This window comes from Tupaia chinensis, unplaced genomic scaffold (assembly GCF_000334495.1).
Source record: "Tupaia chinensis unplaced genomic scaffold, TupChi_1.0 Scaffold000052_1, whole genome shotgun sequence".
Taxonomy (NCBI): Eukaryota; Metazoa; Chordata; class Mammalia; order Scandentia; family Tupaiidae; genus Tupaia; species Tupaia belangeri.
This window is the reverse complement of record NW_006159510.1, coordinates 1,545,228-1,558,725: the sequence shown is the minus strand read 5'-3', so window position 1 is coordinate 1,558,725 and position 13,498 is coordinate 1,545,228. Positions and strand designations below refer to the sequence as shown.

At 37.4% G+C, this 13,498-nt stretch overlaps 1 long non-coding RNA gene across 2 annotated transcripts in view; it reads left to right on the top strand.

The window, feature by feature from the left end:
* The first annotated feature begins 1,078 nt into the window (after positions 1-1,078).
* Positions 1,079-13,498, top strand: part of LOC102484807 (uncharacterized) — a 272,769-nt gene continuing 260,349 nt past the window's right edge. For both annotated transcript variants that reach the window (XR_333447.2, XR_003550962.1), the window contains exon 1: positions 1,079-1,218. This is a non-coding gene — a long non-coding RNA (uncharacterized LOC102484807). The remainder of the gene's footprint in view (positions 1,219-13,498) is intronic.

Sequence of the window (13,498 nt, the reverse complement as noted above, 5' to 3'; positions counted from 1 at the left end):
CTGCATGCATGTGCAGGTGAACACTCACACACATACATATGAGCATTATATACAACCACATATATACATATGTATGCACATATACAGGTACATATACCAGAGTCACTTATAAACACATATACATACATTTATACACACACACCACAGATATACCCCCCCACACACACATATACACACACACATACAAACACACAAGGGAAAGTCGAAAAGCTTGTGAAAAAAATGTGAATAAAGTGTAAGTTTATTTTGGTGCAAAAATTTTAAAAACCTCTGCATAGTTTTTTCATAATACAGGTACTTTGTATACACACACCTCATGCACACACACATACACAAACACACACCTTATACACATCCACAAATACTATCACATATACACGCAACACTCCATGTACTCTTCAAAGTAAGCCTCCATTATTTCGGATATTTCAGTATGAATGAGGGATAAACATAAACAGAGCTATGTAGAGAGACATTTCCTCATTTATAGTAGCTGCCTGGCTTCTTCCTTACAAGCTCCTCCTTCCCTGATACATTTGACTCCTTTCCCTTCGTTTCTCTTCCAAGATGTTGTTTTCTTTCTTTTCTCTTTATGCAGCCAGACATGGCTCACAGAGCAGGAACTGTTTCATGTAGATGCGACTATCCTCACACCAATCAGTCTGGGCACATGTGCCATGTGTGTTTGCACATATGTGTGCTGTGCAAATGAATGCATGTTTATGAGCATGTTGTGGAATAGATGGAGGAAGAGGGAGACAATTTGGAGAGGGAGGTAGAGGCAAAGAGGTCAGGGGACAAAAAAGGAAGAAGGGCTTGCTGGGAGGAAGTATCACGGTGATATAAGAGGAGCAGCCCGGGAGTGTGCAAGTCCTTTTTCCCCCTTGCCTCATAGCATCACATGCTCTGGCTCTCATTTTTTGGACCAAAAGCTCAAAGTTCTTACTGGCTGACTTCCCATCAGTTTCAGTCTTCACCAATGAAAAAGAACCCTTGGGAGAAGATTCTGAATTCTGAATGGAATGAGTAAGGCTGATTGTGACAAGGAACCTCGAGTTCTAGTCTAGCTGGGAAAACACATCCCAGGTGGCCTTCTCACCAGCTCTGGGCTCTCCCTGAGGGGGTTTCCAGGATGGGGTTTTCTACTGGGTCTTTCAAAAGTCAGCAATATGCCCAAAACCTTCTGGAAAATACCTTCATCTAAAGAAGCCAAATTAAGTGAGTTTTCTTCCTCATTACTCATTTTGAACATCAGTTAAAAACAAATGAAACATGGTCAGTTTTGTAATAGCAAATAGATGGCATTCTCATGTCATTAAAAATACATATTTATGGAACCAACAGTTAACCACTATGTCGCTGGACTCTCATGTAGTCGACTGCGGTTCGAGTCCCGGACATGGTGGCTTAAACTCATGCCGGGTGTGTGTGCATGTGTGCCCAAGATCCTGAGAGGAGAATGGAGGAGAAGGGATTGCGGCATGGCCATTCACCCTTGGGGGGGATTTCTTGCTCTCTGTCTCTGTTTCTCTCTGTCTTTCCGGCACGTACATGCACCCTATAGCAAAAACCTCTAAAAAAAAAAAGAAAAAAATACATATTTATCATTATGTTTAATACTGTCATACTAGAAGCAGGTTCAAAAATTACACAATGACACGGATATGCTGTGTTTCACTGATGCCATTAAGTGAGTCAGTGAAAGTGCAAATGATTGTATCCCTGGTAGCTCTGAAATTTCAAGAAGCTGACATAATACCCAAAATACTTCCAAGTTACAGTGATCCATGAAAAAAACTAGCAATTTTGAGAGTTAATAAATGAAGAGGGGAATATCTGAAAATAAAAATTGAAGAAATTACATAATTTCTGAAGGTGCTAAAGTGGGGATTAAATGTCCTTGATAAGCATGTGGTTTTCTACCCTTTTCCATAGGAGATAGTTTTTGGAGTGGAATACATTTTGTAAATTTATAATATCCTTTCTCACAAATAAAAAGTGTTCCAGTCAGAAGGTACACTGAAATTCTTTTGTGAAATTATAACAGCCTTATTTGATAAATGAGGGGATCCCTGCAAAAGGACATGAGTTTCTGCAAGATCACGCAATTCTTTATGACTTTGCAGTCCTATTTCCTAAGTATGGTGTTCTTAGGGAGGTCACTGAAGCTGTCTTTAGGACTTGACAAAGATCTTTTCAAACAATACACATGGACACAGCTCCTGGGTTAATAATCTTCCTTTGTTTAGCTAGGCTTTATATCCACACATACTAGTTATTACTTCCTTTTATGTCCATAAATTAAAGCTGTGCTCTCTCTTCATTTTTGTTAGGTCATTACCTGCAGGGTACTTCATGTAAGTGAGATGATTATTGGTTTCATCCTGTTCTTCAGTTGTTTTTACTTAGTGATTACCGGCAATTTCGCCATTACTGCAGGGCACAAGTTCTTTGTTTATTTTAGCAAATTTTCTTAATAGCCTTAATCTGCTGTCAAGTCAATAACGAGTTTCTCAACTTTCATGTTAAATAAAATCTTTTACTGAAAGGATCTTGATGAAGTATTGGTCTCTAAGTACTTAAACAGACTTGATTTTTTTTTAACCTTTTATCTCATGTGTTGTGATACCAGAACTGGGTCATTCTCAACCACTTGGTTTTACAATGCTTTCACATCAGCTGACCTAGTTCCTATGCCCTCTTCTTTTAAGAACATAGACTTTTAACTGGGGCACTGCAGATGTACCAAGAGGTGAGGCATTTCTACGTGGTCAGCTATGATAGATGCTGAACATCTATTGCAAACATGTGCCCTCTCTTCATCTCAGGGGCCAGGCATTCCCATTAACTGGTTCATTCCTTGGAACTAAAATCTTAAGTTTTTAAAAGGCACTGCTCAGGGAACAAATGACTCAATAATAGTAGCCTGCTGGGTGATGGGGTTATTATGTTTCTCCTTTCCCTGGGGTCAAACAGGGATGGGGATAATACTTTGACATTGGAGTAGGGAACATCCCATCAGTCACCATATGACATGAAAACCAAGGAAAACCCGAGTATCCTAAGCCACAGAGCCCCAGGCCATGTTGGTGAAGCTGGGTTCTAATTATTGAAAGGCCTCAGTGAGGATGAGTTGGGCAGATGAAATCAACAACAGTACAGGAATTCCAAGGCAACTATCAAAGCCAAGGAAATGTTAGGGACTAAAAGAAAAAAAAAATTACACCATGAGTGATTGCTCAGAAGATCCACTACTGTTGTTAGTCAAAGACTTCCTGCCAATCTGGCTTTGATTCATGAATGGAGTGGGGGGCCACAGACCTGCAGAAGGATAGCATGGAGAGGATAAGGCCTCGCTCTGGAATAACAGAGCCTCAGTAGGGGCTTCAAGACATCACCAAGTCACATAAGGAATGGGCTGGTGGTGGGAGGGGAAAAGCCAAGGCTGAATGAGTGGACTTTATGACTACAGGTCTGGTGACAATATATATAGTTACATGGAATGGTGTACTAGTGAATCCAGGACTGCATGTGATATCCTAAAAAATTTGAGAGATAAGTCCTGACTCCTCTGAAATGAGTTATGATAAAATGAAATGCATGAAACATGGTTCATTATTGGGTTTCCATAGTTCAATCTCTGAGCTCTGACACTCCTACCGTAAGGGAGACAAATGAAGGGCATGACATGATCACTTGGCCTGATTGGCTTTCTTATATTCTCACTGTTAAAATTTTATTCCAGGTAAGGCTTGTTACTATTTCAACCTCAGTTGCTGGGCATTCAACATTCTTGAGCTCAGAGAGGCCATGATCTGGGCTGGAGTTTTTATTTTTGATATATGTTCTTAAACAAAAGTCATTGCTCTCTGGAAAGTAATATTAAGAGCAACTATTTCTCTGTACATCTATCCTATTAATGTTACATAAATGCACCTGATATCAGATTAAGAGATATAAAGGGTGATTTTGTGAAACAGTTGGTAATATGTAGTCTCTTCCTCTAGAAAAAAAGAATAACTTAGTTTCTGAACACATACTAAGCCCCAGTCATGTAGAAAACACTGGGCTATACATCATGGGGAATGGAGAGAGGGACACATCCTTCTTTTATCTCCACAGGAAGCTTTATACTCAGGGGAGATAAGTTCATAGGTTGAAATCCTTGTAAACGAAAAAAATTAGGAGAAACAAAACAGTACTAAAAGTATAATAAGAGTGTGATGTAGCTAGGTATTAACTTACTTTCTTTCTTTCTTTCTTTCTTTCTTTCTTTCTTTCTTTCTTTCTTTCTTTCTTTCTTTCTTTCTTTCTTTCTTTCCAGATGTTTTAGCTATAGGGCACACGCGCTTGCCAGAAAGACAGAGAGAGACAGAAAGCAAGAAATCACCCACAGGGCTGATGGCCACATTGCAATCCCTTCTCCTCCATTCTCCTCTCAGGATCTTGGGCACACATGCACACGCACCCAGCGTGAGTTTAAGCCACCGAGTCCGGGACTCAAATCACGGTCAACTATATTGGAGTCCAGCGACATAGCCATTACACTAACTGCTGGTCCCTTATTTATTTATGTTTTACAATTTTGTCTTTTAAAATTTTTGACAGAAGGTACATGAGCTCAGAGGAGGAGAGAGAGAGAAAGTAGAAAGTGAGAAAGGACCCCTCCATGGGGAATGGCTAGATCACATTCCCTTCTGCTCCATGTTCCCTTTTTTTGTTGTTGTTTTTTTTTGTGATTTTGGGCATGCATGCTTAGGAACTAGAATGTTTCTCAAGCCATTGCATTCATGGTAGACCACTATGTGAGATCCAGCCTCTTCAATCATCATACTATGGGCTGGCCCCATTATTTTATTTGAAAATAATTTATTCTTATTTTTTATTTTTTTAGAGAGATTTTTGCTCTAGGGCATACGCACTTGCCAGAAAGACAGAGAGAGACAGAGAGACAGAAAGCGAGAAATCACCCCCCAGGGGTGATGGCCATGCTGCAATCCCTTCTCCTCCATTCTCTTTTTGGAATCTTGGGCATATATGCTCACACACCTGGCATGAGTTTAAGCCACTGGGTATGGGACTTGAACTGCAGTCAACTACATGGTAGTCCAGCAACATAGCTATTATGCCATCTGCTGGCCCCTTAAAAATAATTTTTATAATTTCTAATTTACATGTGATAGTTATATATATTTATGGAGTAGGTGTGGTTTTTCAAAACATGTACATGCTATGTATTGATCAAATCAGGGTGATAAACATATCCACTATCTCAAACACTTGTTTTTGCCTTGTGCTGTGCACATTTGAAATTCACTCTTAAGTATTTTGAAATGTACATTATATTGTTATCAACTGTCATTATTCTATGTGCTGAGTACTCTAAAACTCATTCCACTTTGTTAATTGCACTCTTGTATCTGTTAACCAAGTTTTCCCCCATTCCACCAGCTTCTTCTCTTTCCCACTTCTGTTATCTGAATGCAACCCCTATTAAAATACTAATGGAATTCTTCACATAAACCCACATAAAATACTAATGGAATTCTTCACGTAAACATAAACAGAAAAAAATCATAAACTTGAATAGAACCACAAAAGACACTGAATAGCTAAAGAAACCCTGTCTGAAAAGAACAAAGTTGGATGCAGCATACTACTTGACTTCAAAATATAGTATAAAGCTATAGTAACCAAAACAGCATGGTGCTGGGGGGAAAACAAACAAACAACAAAAATAAAAACCCAAGGGGGAAAAAAAAACCAAAACAGATATAGAGACCAATTGAACAGAACTGAGAATGCAGAAATAAATTTGCAGACATAAATATAACTTGTTTTTGACAATATTCCAAGAACATTCACTGGGAAAAGGACAGTTTCTTCAATATATAGTGCTCAGTAGATTATATAGACATATGGAGAATAATGAAACTAGAACTTTATCTCTCACTATTTACAAAAATTAACTCAAAATCAGTTAAAGATTTATATATAAGACCCCAAATAATAAAATTATTAGAAAGAAAAAATTTAAAGAAACACTTCAGAACATTATTTCTAGTCAAAGTTTTTTAAAGTAAAACTTCAAAAGCACAAGCAGCAAAAGCCAAAACTAGATAAATAGGATTACATAGAATTAAAAACCTTCTGCACAGCGAAGGAAACAGAGTGAAGAGACAAACTACAGAATGGGGAAAATATTCACAAGTTTTCCATCTGACAAGGGATAATAATTACACTATACAAAGAACTCAAACAGCTCCTCAGCACAAAAAGGAATAATCCAGTTTTTAAAATGGGCAATTGTTTTGAAAAGATATTTCTTGAAAGAAGATATACAAATGACCAAGAAGCTCATGAAAATATGCTCACTATCACTGGTTGTCAGGGGAATGCATATCAAAATGAGGTATAACTTGGTGACAGTTTGAATTGCTATTTTTTTATTTTAATTTTCATCTTTATAAAGCAAACATTACAGAACTTTTTTTAAATAAAAGAGAATTTTACATTCTTTTTAAAAACTTATTATTTTTTTCTTTCTTTATGTATTTATTTCACATTCCATTTCTTTGTATCAATACAGTATACCAAATGTGTTTACCCATTGTGAATACACTGTATATTGGTTCAACAAAAGTACTACCATACATATTATCATCAACAGATGTGTCCCTTAAATGTTTTACTTCTTTCTTTTTCCCCTTTGAGTCCTTCCCTCTCACCCTCTGCCACTTCCCACCTTCCTCTTACAATTGCCTCTAGTTTCCACAGTTGCTCTCCATGCCTTTATACCGTCTGCTCTTTCAGTTTCTACCATAGAGTGCAGACATTTGGTATATATTGAGTGGGGACAAAGCCTTTCTATTATAGTCTAGTTTGTGTCACTTAGTACTAAATCTTCCATATTCATCTACTTTCTTCAAATGCAAGTGTCTAGTTGTTTTTCATGGGTTTAGTAGTATTCCATAGTGTATATGTGCCAAATTTTTCAATCCATTAATCTGTTCATGAGCATTGTGTTGGTTCCATGTCTTAGCAATTGTGAATAAAAACCACAATAAATAAGGACATGTGAGTGTTTTCCAACTGAATGTTTACCTATCCTTTGGGTAGATACCCAGGAGTGGAATTGTTGGATCATATGGTAGTTCTACTTGTAGATCATTGAGGAATATCCATATTGTTTTCTATAGTGGCTGTACTAATTGACAATCCCACCAACAGGGTAGGAAAGTTCTCTTTTCTCTACAGCTTCACCAACAGTTATCATCGCTTTCATTGTTTTTTTTTTTTTTTTTAAATATAGCCATTCTGACTAGGGTTAGGTGATATCTCATTGTAGTTGGATTTTCATCTCCTGCATGATAAGGGATGTTGAATATTTTTTCATATGCTTTTTAGCTGTTCATATGTCTTTGGAGCATTGTCTGTTCAGATCATTCACTCATCTTTTAACTGTATGTTTGAAAACTATGCCTCAGATAAGGGACTGATAACCAGAACATACAGGGAACTTGAGCAGCTCACCATATATACACACACACACATACATATATATTACAGAGATTTTTGCCCTAGGGTGCTTGTGCTCACTGAAGAGACAGAGAGAAACAGAGAAACAGAAAGCAAGAAATCACCTCCTAGGGGGAATGGCCACACTGCAATCCCTTCTCCTCCATTCTCCTCTCGGGATCTTGAACATGCACACGTGCCTGGCATGAGTTTTAAGCCACTATGTCCGGGTCTTGAACCACAGTCAACTACATGAGAGTCCAAAAATGTAGTCCAACTACATGAGAGTCCATTATGCCATCTGCTGGTCCCTGGGCTACTATTTTTTTTTCTTTTTTAAAAGATTAACAAATGCTGGAGAGGCTGTAGCAAGAGAGGAACTCTTGTGCACTGTTAAGGGGACTGTAAATTAGAACAGTCATTATGGAAAACAATATACAAGTTCCTCAAAAATCTAAGAATAGAGTAACCTTAAGTTTCAGTAATCTCACTACTAAGAATATACTGAAGGAAAAGGAAATTAGTATGGAGAAGAGATGTCTTTACTTTCTTGTTTATTGGAGCACTATTTATAACAACCAAGAAATAGAATCGATGTAAGTGTGCAACAAATGATGAATGGATGAAGAAAATGTGATATACATACACAATGAAACACATAATAAAAAGATGAAATGCAATCATTTGAGGAAACACTGACAAACTTGGAGGAATAATGGTAAGTGAAATAAACAAGCACTAAAAGACAAACACCATGTAAAGACAAAACATTCATGTAAGCTAAAGATTCAATGGCAAAGAAGTGGAGAATTGTTTTATTAGTTTTAACAAATTCATTAATTTTCCTTTTGCTAGAGGGCCTGCACACTTGCAAGAGACGAACAGAGAGAGGGAGAAGAGAAAGCTCCCCCATAGAAAAGGGTCATTCCACAATTCCTTCCCCTTCTTTGGGAATTTTTGCTTTGAATGCACACTCACTGATATGTTTCTTAAGCCACCAGGTCCAGGACTTGATTTGTGTGGTCACCATGTGGGATCTGGCTACTTTAACCCAGACCATGGAGCTAGCCTAAATTTATTAATTTAACAAGCTTAGAAAAGGCCCATGTTTTATCAAAACATTTCAGTTCACAAACAGAATGAACTCAAAACAACATAGGCATTTTGTGAGCAGTTATATTCTCCAATGTTTCTATAAATTGCTTTATCTTGATTTCACCTTTCAAATGTAAAAGGAAGATTTATTGCCCATCTGAATGTTCATGAAATTAAACTCATAAAGTTTGGCATTATGGTTACTGGGGCCTAAAAGATAACCTAATTTTTGTCCTTCAGCAAAAGTGACCATCTAGAATTGGTGGGTATTTATGATTGCAGTCCTTAACCTTCAGTTCTCCAGCAAGAGTCTAAATAGACTAGAAGTAACCAGTGGATGGACCCAGGCAACTTTAGAAGGTTGTCCTTAAAGTTTGCAGAAAACAGAAACTCTTTGACATGTTTCAAAGAGACCACAGTTTGCTTCCCTGATCACTACTATTACTCAAAATAAACCTTGAATTTAAGCTCCTTCAACTAGTGCTCATGCAAAAGCTAAAAACAATTATTTTCTGATTTCAGTGAACTAAAGTTTAGAATGTCATTCTCCTTATAGTTTACGCAGTCATATAAAATGCAAAGCATACCAAATCGTCTTCCTCTTGATCACATGAATCAAAAGGAAGAGCACAGGCATAAATGTTTTAGAAAATCACTCTCAAGTGAACATGTTCTTCCTGTGGAGACTTCTGCAGCTGTGTCTGCATGGCTTAGCAGTCAGGAATGTGTGAAAGGGGTGACTCCTCACTGAAGGAGATTCTTGGTCGTAAAGAGTAGCCTGGGCTCCAGACTATCCTGTCTCTCAAGGTCTTATCCTAACTTTTTATTACAGATAGAAAATGCTTCCTGGAGTCTTCCCTGTCTGGTGAAGCACACGAGGGTCTCAGTGCAAACATGATGCATGCTCTGATGTGGTTTATTTGAAGTAAAGCAGGGACTAACATCTGAACTTCATGGAAATGAGGGTGGCGTGGTGGGGAGGTATGTGGGAAAGAAAGCCAGATAGGCACTAACTGTCAAGGAACTCATCTTACCTGAGATCTAAGGGTTCATTTTTCAATTTTGCTTGATTTGAAATGGTATGTTCCTATCTCAATCCTTTTCAAGTGAGTCATGGACAGCTCATCAAATATCTCTTCCTATCTTCTCTTTCTCCGTTTCCTTTCCCCACCCGAATGGAATATTCCTGGTCTGTACAATACTAGGCCAGACCTCGCTCTCAGAGATCTGGTGTCTTACTGCTGGTGAACAGACCACCAGCAGCTATAGCAGCAGCTAATTGTAGGTGTGACCTTATGCACATGCTATGTGGTCATCTTGAGAGGTATTTTTCAAGTTGGGGATCATGACCCATTAGGTTCATGTAATCAGTTTAGTCGGCCTCTCCATAAACTGAAGAATAGAAGAGGAAGGAAAAGGAAGGAAAGAACTAGAATAGAAAATATTTAAGAGCAGCACACATAATAAAGCATTGTCTCATGAACTTTTATATCGTTGTCTGTCTGTATGTGTGTATAAATGAATCATGATGCAAAATCTAATTAAAAGGATTTGATAGCCAAAATGGAAATGATGCAATACGTCCTAAGCAGCATACACAGGGGTTCCCACATCTAGATTTTTTTCTTCTGAAAATAAGAAAGGATTGAGTGACAAATTTTATAAAATATAATTATGCCAAAATATGTATTATTATTTATATTTATTTGAGTTACCACTTAAAATAAAGATTTTTAAAAGCAGCTAAGTGTTGTCCTTTCTTCCTTTTCTTTTTAAAAAAGATAATTATCAGGACCAGCAGTTGGCATAATGGCTATGTCACTGGACTCCCATGCAGTCTACTGTGGTTTAAGTCCCGGACCTGGTGCTTAAACTCATGCTGGGTGCATGTGCGTGCATGCCCAAGATCCCGAGAAGAGAATGGAGGGGAAGGGATTGCGGTGTGGCCATCCCCCCTGCGTGGTGATTTCTTGCTTTTTTTCTCTCTGACTTTCTGGCAAGTGAATGGGCCCTATAGCAAAAACCTCTCAAAAAAAAAAAAAAAAGATAATTATCATCTAATATGCATAGAGTTTTTAATAGTAAAAGCAAGGCTAACATTTGTTCCCATCAGTGAGCATTTTCCTACTTAGGAAGCATGCAGGCTTGTGCAGTTTCTATTTTAAATAAGATGAAGTGGACAATATAGCAGAAAGCAAGAAGGTAAGTCAGGCATTGGAGGGAGTGAATATTGGATTCAATTTCCTCTGCTGTGTTTCAGTACTCTGGGCTGCTGCGTCAATGAATGAATGACCTTTTTGCCATATACTCTGCTTTTCCTTTTACTAGGTTAAATTGTATTTTTTCAGTATATTCATTATACTGATGTGCTATAAGTCTATTCTTACTTTAAGAAAGAACCCATTTCACAATATATTTACTTGACATAAGCCTGTGATTAGAGCATTTTGCAAAGATTTGTTGTCCTTGATTTTCCTTTTCCTGTGAGTAAGTAGCAATCTGGAGAATAGTTAATGGAGCCTGTGACTCAGCTCATCTTTTTCTGTGGTTTCTGTTCTGTAATCGCATGAATGTCTGGTTGTTTTCATAGAAACTAAGGAGAGTCCTGGAAAAAGTGACAAGGGTAGGTGTGGTCCTCAGACCAGAGATGCACCAACTCCAGTTTTAGTTTAGAATTATTGTGCTCTAACTGTTGTTTGGATGAAAAACAGTTTTCACTTTTTGCAGATTCAGTATTTAGTTCAAAATTTAAAGTTGAGCAGGAAGAGGAAATGTTTCCTTAAACAATTCTTTAATTTGCTTTGTTTTCTCATCTCGGTAGAGAAAAGCCCTGAACAAAACACTTTACCACAAAGGGGCAAAAGACGGTTTGCAGTTGAAATGAAAGAATTTGTAAGGAACACTGCTTCATAGGGGATAATGAAGAGGTGATGAAGAGAGCTGGCACTTATTTGATTGAGTGATTCAACAGTTTCCCTGAAATAGTAAACCAAGCTCACTTTGTTTAAAATGGGATATATTTGACCTGAAACTTCTCAGAAATATCAGTATGATGTAAGGTGAGATTCAGCTTAACAAATTTATTTTTCATGACTTTTACTCATATAAAAAAAAGCACCATGTAACATTTAGGAATCCAGTTATTTGGGATTAAAACTCAGGCAATATAAATAAATAATAAAAATTGGTAGTTCTGAGAGGCAAGTGACACTTCGTTGGATAAGTCATTAAAAAGTTGGCTAGGGGACTAGCAGATGACTGCAGTTTGAGTCCCAGACCTGGCAGCTTAAAACTCACAATGGGCGCCTGTGTGTGCATGCCTAAGATCCTGAAAGGAAAATGGAGGAGAAGGAATTACGGTGGCATGGCCGTCTCCCCTGGGGGGTGATTTCTCACTTTCTGTCTCTCCGGCAAGCGCACATGCCCTGTAGCAAAAATCTCTCCAAGAGAAAGAAAGAAAGAAAGAAAGCTGTCTTGACTTAATTTTCTAAAACTACATAGCAATGTTTAATTATTAGTTTGATGTTTCTTGTAGAAATTTAGTTAGAAAGTGCAATCGACTTCTTTCTCTTTGTTAATATTTTCAGTTCTTTTTTTTTTTCTTTTTTCTTTAGTTAAGAACTTCTTCTAGGAGTTAATCTGTACCAGGTGGAACTATTAGGACTTACAGTGATCAATAGCAATTGATCAATTGGTTGAACTTCTGAAATCAGTAAAATTAATTATTTTATTATTAGAGATCCAAGGATATTTCTAGCTGCAAATGTTTAGTGACAGGAATTCCTGGTTGAATGGATTTGAACTGAAAAACCTTTAGGTATGGCAACTAACAATATCAATTACTTATGTTATATGTGTTGTTGTATGATATATTGCCATATTCAACCATAATATTTGATTCTCACATTGAGGTCAAATTATGCTCTGTGACTTGGAAGTTTTATTATCAACTTTATCATCTTTGCAAAGAGCTTGGTGTCCCCTTTAGGCTTAAGGTGATAAGGTTGTCCATAACCATTATGGTTTTAATAATTTTTGACTCAACATTTAGTAAATGCTGAAGGCATCTACTATGTGACACATGACCTCATGTGACAGATGATCATCAAAATGTTGCAATTCAAAAATATTGTATAAATTACTTTGAGGCTATGTATATAAAGTGTACCTAAAATGTAAACAGATTTTGTGTTTAGACTTGGGTCCCATCCTCAAGATAACTTGTTACATATATGCGAATATTCCAACACTTAACAAAATCTGAACTCTGAAGCACTTCTGGTACTAAGCATTTTGGATGAGGTATATCTTATTTCCTCCAACAGACAAATTGCATCCCCATTCTCCAAACCTTTAAAAGCTCCTACAGCCACCTTGTGCTCATTTTCTGCCTGTTTTACCTCATAGAGCTTCTTTCTCATTCTTCAGGGAGAGTCCTTCCAGAGCCATCTCTGGGACTTGACTATGGTCTGCCATGCTCTGTTAGGCAACTACATAGACTTCCTTTACAAAATATTATGAGATACAGAGATAAATACAGCTACGTACAGATTAGCATATGTACCATCTCGTATTGTTTCATTTGTGTGGTGAGAGGAACTAAAATCTGTTTCACAAAAACTGTTACTTATTTCTTAATCTATTTTTTTCATTTTGTGTCAATTAAATCTGTTTTCCCTGTTCCTCTCCATCCCTCCTCCTATTACCTGCCTCCTGTTATTCCCCCACCCTGTACTATCTCTAGTATCTACAGTTGCCCTTCCTGCTATTAAACTTTCCAATCTTCCAGTTTCTGCTAATGCTATGTTCTTCTATAAGCAGAAAATCAACTTCTTGTTTCAATAGATATTTCTGGGCCAGTCCCTGGACTTCCCTTATTCTTGTT